The 16,491-nt window shown below is 34.8% G+C and overlaps 1 long non-coding RNA gene across 1 annotated transcript in view; it reads left to right on the forward strand.

The window, feature by feature from the left end:
• Nucleotides 1–16,491, forward strand: part of LOC109503563 — a 538,043-nt gene that overhangs the window by 466,343 nt on the left and 55,209 nt on the right. Inside the window, exon 5 of the long non-coding RNA XR_006585236.1 lies at nt 14,920–14,981. This is a non-coding gene — a long non-coding RNA (uncharacterized LOC109503563). The remainder of the gene's footprint in view (nt 1–14,919; nt 14,982–16,491) is intronic.

A 16,491-nucleotide genomic window follows, 5' to 3' on the forward strand; every position in this document is an offset into this window, starting at 1 on the left:
GGTAAGCATATTACATATTTTATCAATGTATAAAAGGGAATATAATTCTTTTGCTTTTCAATCACTAAAACTCCAATGCTACAGGAAGGATAACGGAATGGAAATAATTAATGTTTCATAGTTGGAAATAGTTGGATGCTTAATCCAATTTTATACCACAAAGTGTGTCACTTAGCCAAGTTATTTAACATGACTTTGAACAAAAAGATGATGGCATTTCCCAGTATTTGCATGGAGATTGACTGATACAACACATAGTAAGTGATCTTACATATTCAGTTGATTTCTTTGACCCTCCATCCAGCTTAGTAACACACATTTTGACTATAGTGACCAAGTCAGCATTTAAATGTTTGTTTTTGAGAGAGAGAGAGCACAGAGCAAACAGGGATGAGCAGAGAGAGAGGGAGACAGAGAATCCCAAGCAGCTTCTCAGCACAGAGCCTGATGCAGGACTTGAGCTCATAAACCATGAGATCATGACCTGAGCTGAAATCAAGTCTGATACTTAACCAGCTGAGCCACCCAGGCACCCCAAACAAGTCAGTACTTATTTCTCCAAAGAAGAACAAGAATGACATTCTTAGGTACTTGTACAAAGTTTTAGTTTTACAGATTTAGGGATAACAGTGACGCATGTGATAGAGGGCTGGTACTTCTATGGAACCTTCCAATGTTGCTTCAGTTTTACTGATGCACTCCAGGAAATCAAGAATAAACCTAAAAGCACAACCCAACAGAAGGGGAGGAGTCAGTTTCCTTTATGCCTCAGAGTTAGCAAGGAATTTAGCCTTATGAGAACAGAAGTGAAGTTCAAAAACTAACTTAAGCCTGTGCACAGTATCATTTTCTCTCTTGAATCAAACTGCTCTGTGTCAAAAGGGGGAAATGCTCAGGACAGTTGCCTTCACATAGCTGAGTTCAGCTTCTTTTGATCCAGCAAGGAGACATTACAACCTCAGAAAGACAGACTTGATGGAAAGTCCCAAAGACCTGAGTACGGGTCAAGGCTGTCATCTAAATAGACTTAGTTCTTACCCATCAGACTACACAGCAGATAAATGTTACATCTAGGAGATGAAGGCTTGATATTCGTCTTATACCTGGAATCAGTTTTATTCCCTTTATATAATTTACCATTAACTCCTCTGTGTTGATGCTTCCCCTGAGCTATTAAAGCAGGATTTTCAGGGCTTTAAAAATGGGTTTTGTTCTTGTGAAAATAATCTCAGGCATTATGTAAATATAGCACTTTAAAAAGACTTAAAATCATGTATATGAGAAATAAAGTATTATGGAGTCATTTATATCTCTGCCTTTGTGGATTATAGTTACATTTGAGGCATCAATAGGAAAAAAATGTAAGCCTATTCTACACCAAAGTAAGGAGATAAAACGTTGAGTAGCATAGTCAAGATCTTCTCAATTTAGTTTAATGCAGATACTATTAAAGTTTAATCAAAATGTTGATATTAAAAATTTCCCAAATAAGAAATAGTATTAGAGAAAACGAGGAGAAAAACAACTAATGCCTGTGAAATATTATTTGCTCTTCATGATGATCCAGAGCAGATGAAAGTCTAAGTTGAATTTAATTTTTTCTTAGTCATAAATCTAGATGACCCAAACAATCTGAGATATTCCCAGTAGACTCTGGAAAAATGTCAGTTGTGTGTGTACCTTTTCTCTGTTCTTCCGAAAGAAGCAGCTGGGGGAGACTTACAGTCTGGTTTTACTATCTTTACCTTTACTGACTTCTAAAATGGAAAATTTTTATTTTCTGGTTGTCTTGAAGCTATCTACCTTACGACAAGGGCAGTCAGGAATGGAAGACCTTCAGTTATTTTTTGTGTCCCTACAAAAAAACCCCTAAATTTCTTTGCACTAACCCTGGAATGCTTTCATTCATCAAAATATTCAGCAAACAGTCAATCTTGGAAGTATGCACCTGATATTGATTAGAATGCCAAAAACAATATTAAATTTAAAATACACTGTTAAAAGATTCTAGTGTGGATCTTACTTCTTGGAGTAGAATCCATTTGAGCTATGGAGAAATGGGGACTTAAGACAATGACTCTTGGTCATTTAGTTTTATTGTTTCTACGTATCTTTAGGTATCTTAAATAGTTTGCCAAATTGTGAATTTAGGACAAATATGTAATATTTTGTCTTCCATAGTTATGAAGTATTTCATCTCTACAAAAAAGTAAAGAAATGATATTGTAAAGATGTGAGAACCCATTATAAACTTGCTAAATCATATTAAGTGTACCAAATTTATTTTAGTATTTCTTTTACACTTTTGAAGCAGGATAACATTGTAGATGTAGTTTCAACCTTTTGAGTACTCATTCCTGAACCCTTTTTCTCTGTTGGAATAATTGCTCTCCTAAATGTGGTATGTAATATTTTATGTAAGTCTATATGTACATAGAAATGTATATACATTTAGGGGTGCCTGGGTGGCTCAGTCGATTAAGCGTCCAACTTTGGCTTAGGTCATGATCTCGCGGTTCTTGAGTTCAAGCCCCACATCGGGCTCTGTCTGACAGCTTGGAGCCTGGAGCCTGCTTCAGATTCTGTGTTTCCCCTCTCTCTCTCTGCCCTTTCCCCACTCGTGGTGTGTCTCTTTCTGTCTCTCACAAATAAATAAAAACATTAAAAAAATTAAATAAGAAAAAATGTATATATATATTTATATACTGTACATTTAAAACATATATTCTATGTAATATGCATATATGTATATCTGCAAGCAATATTTATGTGTATGTTGCATGTTTTTAGCATCCTTAAAAACTATACATATTGGAAATAGTCTTTTTCAACTTCTAGTTCAGTCATTTTAGCTGCTATATATGATTCCTTCCTGTCTATAGTTCAGAATTTACTTAACCATTCTTTTGATAATACATTTTAAGTTGATTCCATTTTTTTTAATGAATGTGTAAATGTTGCAATTGACATTCTTGTGAATGACTTGAGGTCACATGGGAGAATTTCTTCAAGACAGGTGCCTAGGAGGGGGACTGCTGGAAATAAGGGCATTTATATTTTCAACTTGACTTTGTATTAGTAGTTGTACTAATTTACATTCCCACCAGCAACAAAGTAGAAACTGTTTCTCTATATCATTGCTTATTCTTGTATACGATATTTTTGTGCATTGCCTGGAGAGGTCATAAAATTAAGTCAAAACCAGCTCCAGAAATGTTTTGCTACTTTAGTCTTATAGTCTCAAGGACTGTGTATCTGTTGTTTAGAAGATTTGATGAATCAAAACTCCTAAATTTTGGGCAGTCTACACAGCCTAAAAGGGAATCAAAACTAGAGGTTGTTTATCCTGCTCGCTCCTTCCTCTTTCCCCCTAGTTTCATCCTGTAAGTCACAGTAGACAGTGAAAAAGGCTCCTTGAAGCATTAATCATCATCTGTGTTTCCGCATCTGTGTTTGCAAGCTAAAAAATATGCTGCATTGGTTTTCACACAGGGAAAGCATGTCAGAGTTTTCATTACAGGTCTTATTTCTTTATGTATCAATGAAATTGTTGAACTAGCCTAGTAATTTTAGAGTTTTAAATTCTATTCTATACCTTTATTAAAGTCAGTCACTTTGCAGAAATAAGCAAATCTCTGAAAGTAGTGGTCTTATATAATGCAACTAGTTACAACAAAAATTAACAAGTTTGTTTTACTTATATAGATAATAGACTTACCTAAAAAAATTATTGAAAGCTCCTTCCCTCTATCGATCTATCTTTCTATCTATCTATCTATCTATCTATCTATACATCTATCTATCATCTATCTCCAAGGGACTACATATGTTACCAAATACTGTGTAGATTATATTTAAGATAATAGTTATAAGGACATTTCCCAAAATGTCCTGCAAAGGCTAGTGTGTGAGACAGTAAGCCAGTGCCTACATTGCGGTACTTTTTTAGAGGGCACAGATCCCTGGATTTTCACCCTATCTGGTCAATAAACCACAAATCCTCTACAGGTTTCTGACACTTGCTCTTCTGTACTGATTCCCAAACAGTGGGGTGATTTGTTCCTCCCTGAGTTCATGTTGCCTGGACCCACATCACACAATTCCAAACAAAGACTAATCCAAAAACACACTTTGTCACAAGAACCACTACTGACAGCCTGTCGTCTCCCAATAGATCCAGTTGAATGTAGAAATGGAATAAGAATTTTATTAAAAGTTTTCAAAAGGCTTTGTTGCCAAATTAGATTATTTTCATCTCATAATTGTCTTCATAAAGAAGCAAAGTCCACAAGTTTATTTTTCTCCTAATACTGTTCTGATGGTAGTGGAAATAAAATGAAAGCTATTGGAATTGGTATCTAGCTAGATAATAATAAAAAAAAATTGGCTAAAGTAGAGAATCATGAAAGCAACACAAGCCCATGGTAAATGTTTTACTTGGCTTAAAACATATAAATGTACATTCATTTGCAATATTGTTAAGTAGAGTTAAGGTTTTATTTTCCTTAGAGCATAGATTGATTGACTAGATTTTTGTTTATTTTTCATAGCATAAACCAGTGCAGAATTTAGCCTATAATTTAAATGTTTTCTTCTCTAGAGCAGAACATGATTTTTTTTCTTTTTTAGAACATGATTTTAAAGACACTTGCAAAGAAATCTTCTAGGTTTTTATTACTTCTCAGTCTTCTGCATTGGTTATCCCACATATAAGATCTGTTTCTTTGGCTTTAATTACCCATTTCTTAGGAAAACAGAAAGAGAATAGTCTAGAGTGATAGAAAACCTTCCAAACATAAAAATCAACAGTGCTTCAAGATAATTTTGTGATTCACAAACAGACCAGAAACACAATTCAGCATCTAGAGGCCAACTCCACAGACCTCTAGGACCAGGCTCTAGAACCAGGAAGCAAGAAGTGGCTGGGTTTAACTCTGTGTTGTAACAAGGACCAGATTGGCTCACACAGGGCCTGGAGGCATATTAATGGCATTACACTGAGACAAGATACACTTACAAGTAGAGATTTTAAAAGTTTTGAGGGCTACCTCTTTTGGTACCTGGTATTGAGCTGCTGCTTGGAGCGAGAGATGGAAGAGAAAGGGAGGCATAGCAGGACCCAGGCCAAAGTGCCTATTGACTCAGAAACTACAGTTGCGATAACCTCAGGAAACAAAGGCTCAAGATTTCTTAGAAGACTTGTTTCTGAAGTACATACCCGTGAGCTGCTGGAGAGACAACTGTAAAACCCACAGACTCAGGTTGGAACTCAGGGGAGAGAAACAGATAAAGGCACAAATAAAGAACAAAAATGGCAACAACAACATGAAACTTTCCAAGAAATTCCCAGTCAATGTGGACCTGAAAATTAAAATTCCAAAGCAGAAGAGAAGGTCAGCTCCATGACAGATAGTCACAAAGTCAACATACATGTTTTTTTTTCTTGAATTCAAAATGATTGGACTTTGTCACTTCAACTAGTATCTTTCTCATTCCCTATACCCTCCACTTCTTGAACTTATATGAGGTGTATGTTGGAGCTTCTCAAACTTTCCCTGGCATTTTTTCCCTTTTCTTTCATATTTTCATCTATTTATATCGCTTTGTAGTCTACTGGGTCAATTCCTTAGTCAAATGTTCTAATTACTTCATTTTTTTCTCTGGCTTTGCCCGAATTAGTATACATCCATAATTTAATTTTAATGTTATTTTCATTTCCAAAATTAATAAGTGACATTTTAAAGTAATCTTCATAAGGTTTTGATCCATATTTGTCTGCTTTTGCTTCATAATTTCTGTACTTTATGGATATTTTTTCTTCTTTTAACATTTTGAGGATTTTCAGAGCCATTTAAATGTGTTTTTCCCCAAAGGATTGTTTTAATTATTTGCATTTATTGAGGAGGAAATCATACAGCCAGCTAGATTATTATTCAAGAGCGAGAAAGAAAGAAGATATTACCAAAATACAAGAGCTGAGAGTTTATAATTGAAGCATTCTTGCTGACACATTACTAGAAGATGCGCTTCATCTAAATCAATCAATCAATCAATCAATCAAGGAAAGGAATGTGATGTTATAAGTACTCATGAACCAAAATAGTGGTAAATGATATTGGTAAGGCTATTAATTTCCTTAAATTATAAGGAAAAAAATACAGCTCTAAGCCTTAGAGAATTATTATTTCAGTAGCCAAAGCATATTAATTCTTGTGTTTGGGAAGAAAAAGATGCACTGAATAGCTTTAGACTTTGTTGGGACTATGTAAAGTAAATGTTATTGCTAACATTTAAGAGCAGACACTAAAATATTATGAAAACCCATTTTTTCTTAGCATTTTTGGGAAAACTATATATATGTGAGATAGAGTTATCTAAATAAAATTCAATCCAACAGATGGCAAAAAATGGAAACAGAAAAATATGAAAAAGAATGTGAAAGAAGTAAATAAATGAAGTGGAATAAATAAGTCCATATCTAACTAGTAATTATAAGACACGTTAATGCACTAAACTTACGTGTACAGATGAAGGGTACTGGATACTATATTGAAATAAAATTTAGACAAACACACCTTCTAAGCTACTGAGAAAGTAGTGTGGAAAAGTTCTAAATGAAAGAAATATAGTATGAAATTCTAACCAAGTGCTGCTGGTATAGTGATATTAATATGAGACAAAATAAAATTTAAGAGAGAAAAACATTATTAGTGTTGGAGAGAAATTTTACAAAATGATGGAAAGAAAAAACTAAGATATTGCAGTAGAGAACCTGCACACAATTCACATTTTTTTTCTTGAAAAAATTGCAGAAAAGGAAAAGTACACTCATGGACCAGAATAAGTGGTTTTTTTTCTCTAACAGAGTAGAGATTTTTTTTCTCTAAGCAGATTCATTCATTCATGTGTTCTTCAGTAAATATTTTTGAGCACCGGAATGTTACAAGTTCTGTGCTAGGGATTAAAATAACAACAAAAAAAGAGGTAAGCATACAAGTTGATATACCTTATAATTAGCAGTATAAATGAGGAGGAATTTATTATAGGAATTGACCTGAATATATTTCAAAAATATTTTATTGAATTGAAGACCAAATTACTTACTGATACTTACAGCAAGAGGCCAACCATAGCATTTTAAAAAGACTGTGGCTATAGTATATGTAGTAAAAGTCCAAAAATATACAATGTGATGAAATACAATGAATTCTTTCTTTTGGAAAGGATGGAGGGAGGTGGGACTGGGACTATAAAGCCTGTAGAAGAAAAGATCCAGAAGTTTCCATCTCATATGTTAATATTCTTTTTAATCAAAATATTTGAGGCAAACATGGTAAAATATGAAATTTTGTTTAGCTGAATGGTAGTTAGGGTCTTTTAAACCCTATGATTTTCTGTATTTAATGAGAAAAAACATTAAAACTCTTTATAAACTTCAGAAGTACTGTGTAATTATTCAGAACTTCAGAATTCAGTACTTCAGAATTATTGTACAATTTACTTTGCCAAAGGCCTTGACACTGTTTTGAAAGCACACTGTTCACTAAACCTTAAAAAAAATTCCACAGTAACCATTGCACCATGCAACAAACGCTCCTTGAATCTGTTGTATCTGTAAGAAAGATAGAGATTTGGGATTATGGTGGGAGTATGGTAAAACAAGTGTATTGTAAGAAAATTAGCTTTCTCTTACTGTTAATTTTTTTGAAGTTTATTTGTTTATTTTGAGAGAGAGAAAGAGAGCGTGTGGGCACATGAGTGAGGGAGGAGCAGAGAGAGAGGAAGAGAAAATCCCAAGTGGCTCAGAGCCCAACGAGGGACTTGAACCTGCGAACCTTGAGATCATGACCTGAGCCAAAATCAAAGAGTCAGACACTTGATGGACTGAGCCACCCAGGGCCCTCTAAGAAATACTACTTGAGTGCTTATGTCTTGGGCACTTTTCTAGGTTTTGGAGAAGTGATAGTAAGCAAAAATATCCTCATAGAACTTGCTGATAGTGATAGAGGTAAACAACATCAAATAATTACATGCAAAAGTGGTACAAACTGGTGCATGTGGGTATGAACTTAGGAAAAAGGATTTATCATAGGGAGATCAGAGAAGATGATTTTTGAGCTAAGGCCTCAACACCAGTGACTGAGCCACCTCGGCACTCCTCTCTTACTCTTAATTTTTTAATGTTTCCTATTTCCAGGCTCTAAAACTAGTGGATATAAAGCAAAATGGAGTCTTTGAAAAGCAAATAAATGTAGTATTTAAGTAAATATCTGAAAACATTGTTGTAGGTTGTAGCCAAACACACTTATCAAATGTTAAGAAGCAAGAAGATATCATCTCCGGTTTTTCAGTATATAGTTCTATCATAGTAACCACTGCTGGATAATTTATGGAGGCTGTAGACATAAGGTATGTGTATAAAAGGTGGAAAGGTGAAAAAGGAGCTAATAAGTTTTCTTACTTTTGAAGGTATTTCTCGGGTTTTCCTTCTGTTGTTTTTTTGTTTTTGTTTTTGTTTTTTTAAATCCTGTCCCTGTTTCAATTTTTTTTTCTCTAAACAGACTCATTCATTCATTCATGTATTCTTCAATAAATATTTTTGAGTACTAGTATGTCATAGGTTCTGGGCTAGGGATTAAAATAACCAAAAAACAAACCCAAACTCTATTCAAGGTAATTTATTGCTTTTTCATGCCCAGAGACATATTGAAGTAGTTAATGTTTAATGTCCACGTAGAGATTTTAAATCACTGGGAAGGCTTCCTCTCAAGAATAAACAATCAGCTAACTGAACAAACAAAACCCTGTATCATGTTAAAATGCCATTGTCATACAATGCCCAGATCATTTGGTGGTAGGGACTGTGTGGAACCTTGCATTTCCTTAACACACTGTTTTACAGCTCATTGCTTGTAATTACATACTCAAGGTCACTTTCCTTCCAGACACTGAGATCACTAGATCATGGCCTAGGTCTGCTTATCCATTTCTATAAACCTACCACCTTATATAATAATGCGTATTAGGCACACAGTAAACATTTGTGGAATAAATGAAGAATATAAATGTAGTGATGCATGTTTAATGTGTCTGCGTTACTCTGTTTCTTGCCTCTTCTGACAGTGCCAAGTAACTTGTCTTTAGAACAAGATTCAGGATGAATCATTAAGAAATAGCAACTTGAAATTTAGTGTATCAGGAACGATGCCCTTTTTTTTATTCCTTCTTATGCTTTTGGGCCTAACAACATTTCAGGATAAATGATACTATTTTTAATTGCTTTTTAACATTAAGTAAAGGGAATACTAATATTTTAAAAAATAGGTATGATGTATTTGGTAACTAAATCTATGCAATTATTGTATATATTATTGTATATATTTATAAAATTATTGTATATATTTATAAAACATATAAATATACTCACAATTTATGTCTCGGTTAGCATGTGGCAAGAGCAGTTCTGTGATGAAAGACATCTAGATGTCCCAGCACCCCTTGGCCAGACTACAGCAATGGATGTTCTCCGACTGGTTTACTGTGCCATCTTCATTTCATGAAGATGTTGTTCTTGTTTTGTACCAACTGTGGGTTTTTTTAAATCACCTCTGTATCTGTTTTCTTTCTTTTTCGTTTTAGCTCAAACCTACCAGTTTATCAGCACATCCTGCTGGCTCTAGATTCAATTTTGAATATTTTAGCTCTCCCACAATTTTGGCTGCTAACACCCTGGTCAAAGCCATCATCATCCCTCCCAGGATGCAAACAGTAGCTTCCATTTGTGCTTCTTGTTTCCATTCTTGCTCTGATTGTCTGTTCTTTACCAAGAAGCCACGGGGAGCCTCCAACAATGTCACACAGGGCAGCCCCTTGCTCCAAGGTCTCTACTAGCTTCCTGTCTCCTTAGATGAGAATGAAAGAGCTCTCCATGTCCTACAGGTCCCTGCATCATCTGACCTTGGCCACCTCTTTGACTTTGTTGCAGACCTTTCTTGCCTCTGAGTCTTTGTTTTTTCCTATTCCTTCTGCCTGGAAATCGTTAACTGAAGACATGTAACAGTTTGTTCCCACCTTTATTTAAGTCCTATTTCAAGTGTCACAACTTCAGACAGGCTGTCCCTGACCTCTCTACAAAAATAGATCACTTTGTCATTCTTGATTCTTTTATTATGAGGTTGTACCATATCTTGTTATCTATCTGTCTGTCTGTCTATCTGCCTATCTACTTCCCTCCCTCCCTCCCCAACTACAATGTTAGCTATGGGTTTTATTTCAACCTCAGTGTAACCCCAGGGCATAGATAGTGTCTGGTACATGGATGGTACTCAGTAAAGACATTTTGAATACGTTTTTTTTTTCCTCCTTGAAGTCTTCCCTTATGGTTGTTGCCTTCATTTTCTTCCTTGTTTGTTCTAATATTAGTACCATTTTTAAAGCACATGTTTTATCTTCATGATTGTGGATTACATAGACAGAGGAGCATGCCTTCTGTTTCCCTGGTGCTTAGTATGTTTTTGCTCCTAGTGGTAATAATTGGGTTGTCACTGCCTGCTATTTATAGTAAAATAATAGGTAGAAAATAATAACTAGAAAGAACTCATTATTGCCTGGCATTTTAACCTGCTGTCATGTTATTGTGCAGTGTCCAGATTGTTTTAGAATTTTGCCAATATTTCATGGTACTTTACTGTTGCCTATTGGCACAATAGTTCCTGTTAGGCAGATTCTTAGCTCATGAACCTGATATTTTCCCTTTTAACAGAATCTCCGCTAGTGTTTTGCTAATTACTAAGACATTTCCAAGTTTTACTTGTAATTTATTTGTCATTAGGAGAATTGTGAAAAGCTAAATCCTATCATAAAAGACTAGAAATGTTGTGTATAAAGGGGAAGTTTTATGAAAGGAGTGATTAAGACCTATGTCTCTGGAGCTAGACCTTCCAGATTTCATCTTACTCTGTCACATTGTGACTTTTTGTCAAATTTATTAAATTCTCTTTGTCTGAGTTTCCTCATCTGGAAATTGGAGATAACCATCCCTACCCCATGGATTATTGTAGAGATGAATGAGTTAATGTATTCCAAATACTTCTAACAGTCCCAGAAACATCATATTACTGAATAATTATCAGGTCTTATTATTATATAGTGGCACAGTTACTATTAAAGGCCCATATTTGTGAGAAAAGAATTTACTGGTATTTACACTTGACATACAATACATTATTGAAACTCATGCAACATATTTGAAGAAAAAAACAACTTTAATTATCCTAACTAAACTGTATTTGTCTAATATTGGTCAACTCTTTTGAAAATTATCCTTGAATGGAGAGATAGGTAACAAACAGTCAATAGTTCATTTGAAGTAGTAATCTCACTTTTTTTCCATAAATGGGCAATGATCATTCACTTTGCTCTTGTAAGAAACGAAACTATAATGACATTTGAAAACCACAAAATATAACCTGCTTTGCAGAGACTTTGTATTTATTTTTCCATCCTATATTTTACATTTGTTTTAGAAGTTTATAAAACCTAACAAGGAGACTTTTTGTAAAATTTCAATGAGTTGGGAATTATTTTTGCTGGTCTTAGCCTATAAATTGACACATCTAATGGCCAGCAAATTAAAAAACATGCAACAGATCCAGGAAAAAATACCAACTGCAAAAAGAAAGGTGAAATGACAAGTAAATTTTCTAAAATTAGTTAAATGAAAAGCATAAATGTATTGGAAATGAATTACATTAAACTAAACATTGCTTTAAATATCACTGTTTTTACATATCTATGATACCTCCCTAGAAGATTATTGGTGCCTATTTAAAAATTTGTTTTGGGGTGCCTGGATGGCTCGTTTGGTTAAGGGTGCCACTGTGGCACAGGTCATGATCTCTTGGTTCGTGAGTTCAAGCCCCACATTGGGCTCTGTGCTGACAGCTCAGAGCCTGGAGCCTGCTTCGGATTCTGTGCCTCCCTCTCTCTCTCTGCCCCTCCCCTGCTCACACTCTGTCTGTCTCTTTCAAAAATAAATAAAACATTAAAAAATTTAAGACTTTGTTTCAGTCTTTTTGTATTTAACACTTATAAACAGTAAAGAATTTCTATGAGTGGTTCTTTAAAGGAGACACTTGGAAAACTTCAAGGTAACTTTTATTTTCCCTATTTTACTTTAAATGTATTTTTCCCTTTGGAATTTAGTCAACCCCTCCTACTGAATTTTGGAAGTCTTTCATTTTTTACCAAAGGCAACATGCCTGCTAAGAGTCAACTGAGGGCAATATTTGTGCAGGAATTTTAATTTAATAGATACACCAGTTTATAATGGAAACATCAATGCAACACTAACAACAGTGGAAGTGTAGACATTGCTGATTATATTAATGTTGTAGACTTACTTTCTCCAAATGAAGATCATTCCATTTTCTATCTTTTTACTACTTGAAATAAAACATATTTACATTTCTTCTCCAAGAAACATCATTCAACATACATCTGACTACAACTTTGAGTGCCATGAATGCGTGAAGGCTTGTTTTGTTCAGTCTCATTATCTGTATGGTGGAAACTGTGCTATCAGTAAAGATGCTGTCATCAAGAAATCACTTCAAATAGTGTCACTACCTGACACTTTTATTAAAAACGCTAGTGTTAGTAAATGTACTTATTGAAACTGTATTTACTACTCAGCTATACAAGCTTTATTAACATTTTTCTTTTTTTAATGGATTATAAATAAATTATCTGAATAGTTTCCTTTTTAAAAATATTGCCCAATACTCAGCCTATTCAAGAGTCTGAAGTACTGCATTGAGAAATCATTTAATCTGTATCAGTCATAATTCTTGGCCACTGAAAAAGGACATTAACCACAGATCACACTATCTCATCTGCCTGTGTGCACCGTATCCCAAGACATCAGACTGTTTACTGTCTGGTCTGTCTGATTAAGAACTAGTGGAGACTGAGGAGCAGCATAGGTAAGCTTTGTCTCAAGCAGAAAATCCTCAATAAACCAGGTCAAGATCCAGATCACATATATCTAACTTCCTTTTGTAATTTGGGCAGAGGAGTGTAGAATTGATGTAAGAGATTTGATTCATGTCTGGGTTGCACTTACACTATTTATTGTTTGCTACTCTTTGACTACTTACACAGTAGAGGCAGCCCTGAAGACCAATGTTCCCATAGGCAATTGACATATATTTGATGGCATTTGGGTTAAAACACAGCATAAATAAAACCAGCTTGTCTTGTACTATATTAAAACCATAGAGACGGAAAAAAAAATCAATGTTTTTTTTTTTTTTTCTGTATAGAAAAGGATGAAACTCATGAAGAAAAGAACTAATATTATCCAATTTTGGGTAAAGGCAACAGAAGCACAAAAGCACATAGACTACTTTTATAGAGAAAGATGTAGGTAAATAGACATTTTTGTATGTAGTGGAGATTAGACTGCCAATCCTATAAACCGTCTCATTACCTTGATTTCAGAGGACAACAGTTAGGTTACATCGTGGTAATGCTGACTTGATGAGTGCATGATACAGTAATGTAAGGAAACAAAGATCGATATTAAAATGACTACAGAGTCTTGAGGAGTACACACAGATCAATATGGTGTAAGTCATAGACTACCCTCCTCTATAGAAGAGTCCTGTAAGAAAGTGAAGCCAATTCTTCTGAGAAGTTTTCCCACTCTCCCAATGAACTGTAAATTATCATAGTCAAACACAATATTAAACCATTCCTTTCTTGGAACTTAAAGGCCCTTGGAAGATTAACTATCGCCCCAAATAATGAAATGAATGAAGTTTTCTCTCAAATTATAGTTTCTTCCACATTATTTTACCAAAGTGGGCTTGAGTCAAGAGCTTTTTGTCTCAGGGCATATTGAGTGTGCTAATAACCAGATATACAGAGTTGGGCTGACCCAGAGCCATCTAGCTAGTTAGTCTCAGTCACACCCCTGATTGGTGTTTGGAGGTATAGGGCAAATTACTGTGTGATTCTTAGCTCATGTAAGTCCGAGATAGAATGGCTCACATGTAGAGTTTTCAGAAAGCAAAGTGAATTTCTAAATTACAGCTTCTCTCCTTAGATATAATCAGTAAATTGATTAGTAAATGGGCTCATAGAGGTGTTTGGCTTCCTGACTAGGGAGCCTTCCCCCACCCCCCATTTGTTATGGCTATTCCATGCAATGATGAATATGGGCGGGTACCTCATAAACGGTCACATTACAGACAGACAACTTCTGAGTATGGAATGGAGGCATTTACATAAACAGAGGCTCATTCTCTGCTTCATGCTGTATTGCAGTTTTTCATGCCCATTAACTATCTACTCTGCCCGCACTTGAGCCCCTGTGCTAACATTAAAGTAAGTTCATCTTCAAGGGAAAAAATATATCTCAGGAGATTCGTCTCAGATAGAGTGTTTGAATAACATTAAGTGAACCAAGCAAAAATAAAATGCTAATGAAATTAGTGTAGTCAGATTTTAAAGTTGATGAGAATAAACAAATTCTTCTGATAAAGTATAACCGTAACACTTAGTATGTTTTTCATTGCAGTATTTGGGAAAAAATACAATTGTGTATTGAAATAATTTGACTTTTTAAATATATTTAAGAATTTTTCTTTTTGCTGCTCTTTCTAAAGTAAAAAGTCTATTGGGAGAAAATTTGATTGTCCTATATAACTTAGTTATTAAGACTAACCTGACTCCTTTATTTTCATTGACTCTAGTATTTGAAAGACGACATAAAATACAGCATCTTTTTATTAGGCTCTATCCTAATAATATGAAGAGTTCACATAAATTTTAAAGGACTCCATGTGTTCCATACAAAACACTTAATTAGATAGTCACAGCAATCATATGAAATAAAGTGCTTTTCTCTTTTTACAGGTGAGGAAACTGAAGTTCAGAGAGGTGATTTCCCCAAATTATATACAGTTGTACGGGGCAGAGTAAGTTCTAACTTGAAAATAATTGTTCTATAATTTTATTCAACAGCGTTTTTTTTTTCTTTCTTTCTTTCTTTCTTTCTTTCTTTCTTTCTTTCTTTCTTTCTTTCTTTCAAACCATTTTTAGGCATTGTGCAAAGGAAATAGATAGCAGAACAGAGTACAAGACAATATTTACCTTGGTGGCACTACAGCCAAGGATATGTGTTTGGAAAAGAGCATGTGCAAGTGAGGGGAAAGAGAGAGAAATGTACAAGCAGTAACAATATAATGTGATAAAAGCTAAATGTGATAATAAATTCAAAATGCATAGCATCGCAAAATCGGTAGCAAATATTACTTTGGGAATGTGTCAGGGAACCCTCAGAAGGGAGGTAATTTATAATATAAGTTGGGAAGGACAAGTGGATTAGGTATTAATCAAGTAGAAAGATCAAAGAAGGCATTTTTGGCATAAACAAAAGATGTGAAGTGAAAGGAACTAATAAGTATTCTTGAGCAGCTGAGTTGTTTGTGTGTGGTTCTATAGCCCTGGTGTAATGACCAAGTGAGTGAGACTATAAAGCTAAAAACCATCGAGAGCCTCAGAGGTTTTGCATGTCATGGTAAGGAGTTTGGATTTTCTTTTTGGTCAATAGGGACCCACTGAAAGTGTTGAAATTCATTCAAAGCTTGAACTTCCTTCCCCAAAACTAAGTGCAGTAAGCACCAGTCTTGACGCAAACATTGTATTTTGAGCCAGAAAAGGATATTAACAAACAAGCAAACACCAGTGGGGGTGGAGAGAGAAAGTCACACAACTGGTCTGCTAAAGATTCCACCCCAGTGGGAGAAACAAATGACAACCCACAATCTCAGCATATGGTATGTAATCTGAAAAAGATTGATGCACATTTACAAGTGATGATTCAATAATGATAATGTTATTATTAGAAACATAATACATTTACACACTTTCACCCTCCACATCTCTTATTTGAGAACTACTTGTAGAGGAAATAACAATGAAGTATGACATTGAGGAGGAAAAAAAAGAAGTTTTGGCATTGTCATCACACAAACCCACAACCACAAGCCCGACAGAAATATTAAGGACAGCTGGAGTCATGACATGTTTTTAAATTTAGCCCATAAACTCCTGAAATTCTATCCTTAAGGTTTTCTCTGTAGGAACTCTTCTCTCTCCAAGCTCCTCCTGGTGACTGACATTACTTCTGGACCACACCTAAGAGATTGTTAGGAGGAGAATATCTATGCAAAATAAGAAATATCAATAAAGCAGATGTCCTTACTTTGGTTTCCATAAATAAGAAAGAAGTTCAAGGATAGCCCTGATGGGGATAACTTTAAGATGGCAGTTCTTAGTAGTCAATAGAAAAAAAATAATATCAGCATGATAAAGACACAGAATTTTATTTAAAAACTTGTACACACACACAACATATAGGTCACCAGTAGGTGGGACCCAAAGGGAAAAACACCTGAAGCAGTGGAGCTTTTTATGCTTTTGTAA

Source organism: Felis catus, chromosome C2 (genome assembly GCF_018350175.1).
Source record: "Felis catus isolate Fca126 chromosome C2, F.catus_Fca126_mat1.0, whole genome shotgun sequence".
In the NCBI taxonomy this organism is placed as follows: Eukaryota; Metazoa; Chordata; class Mammalia; order Carnivora; family Felidae; genus Felis; species Felis catus.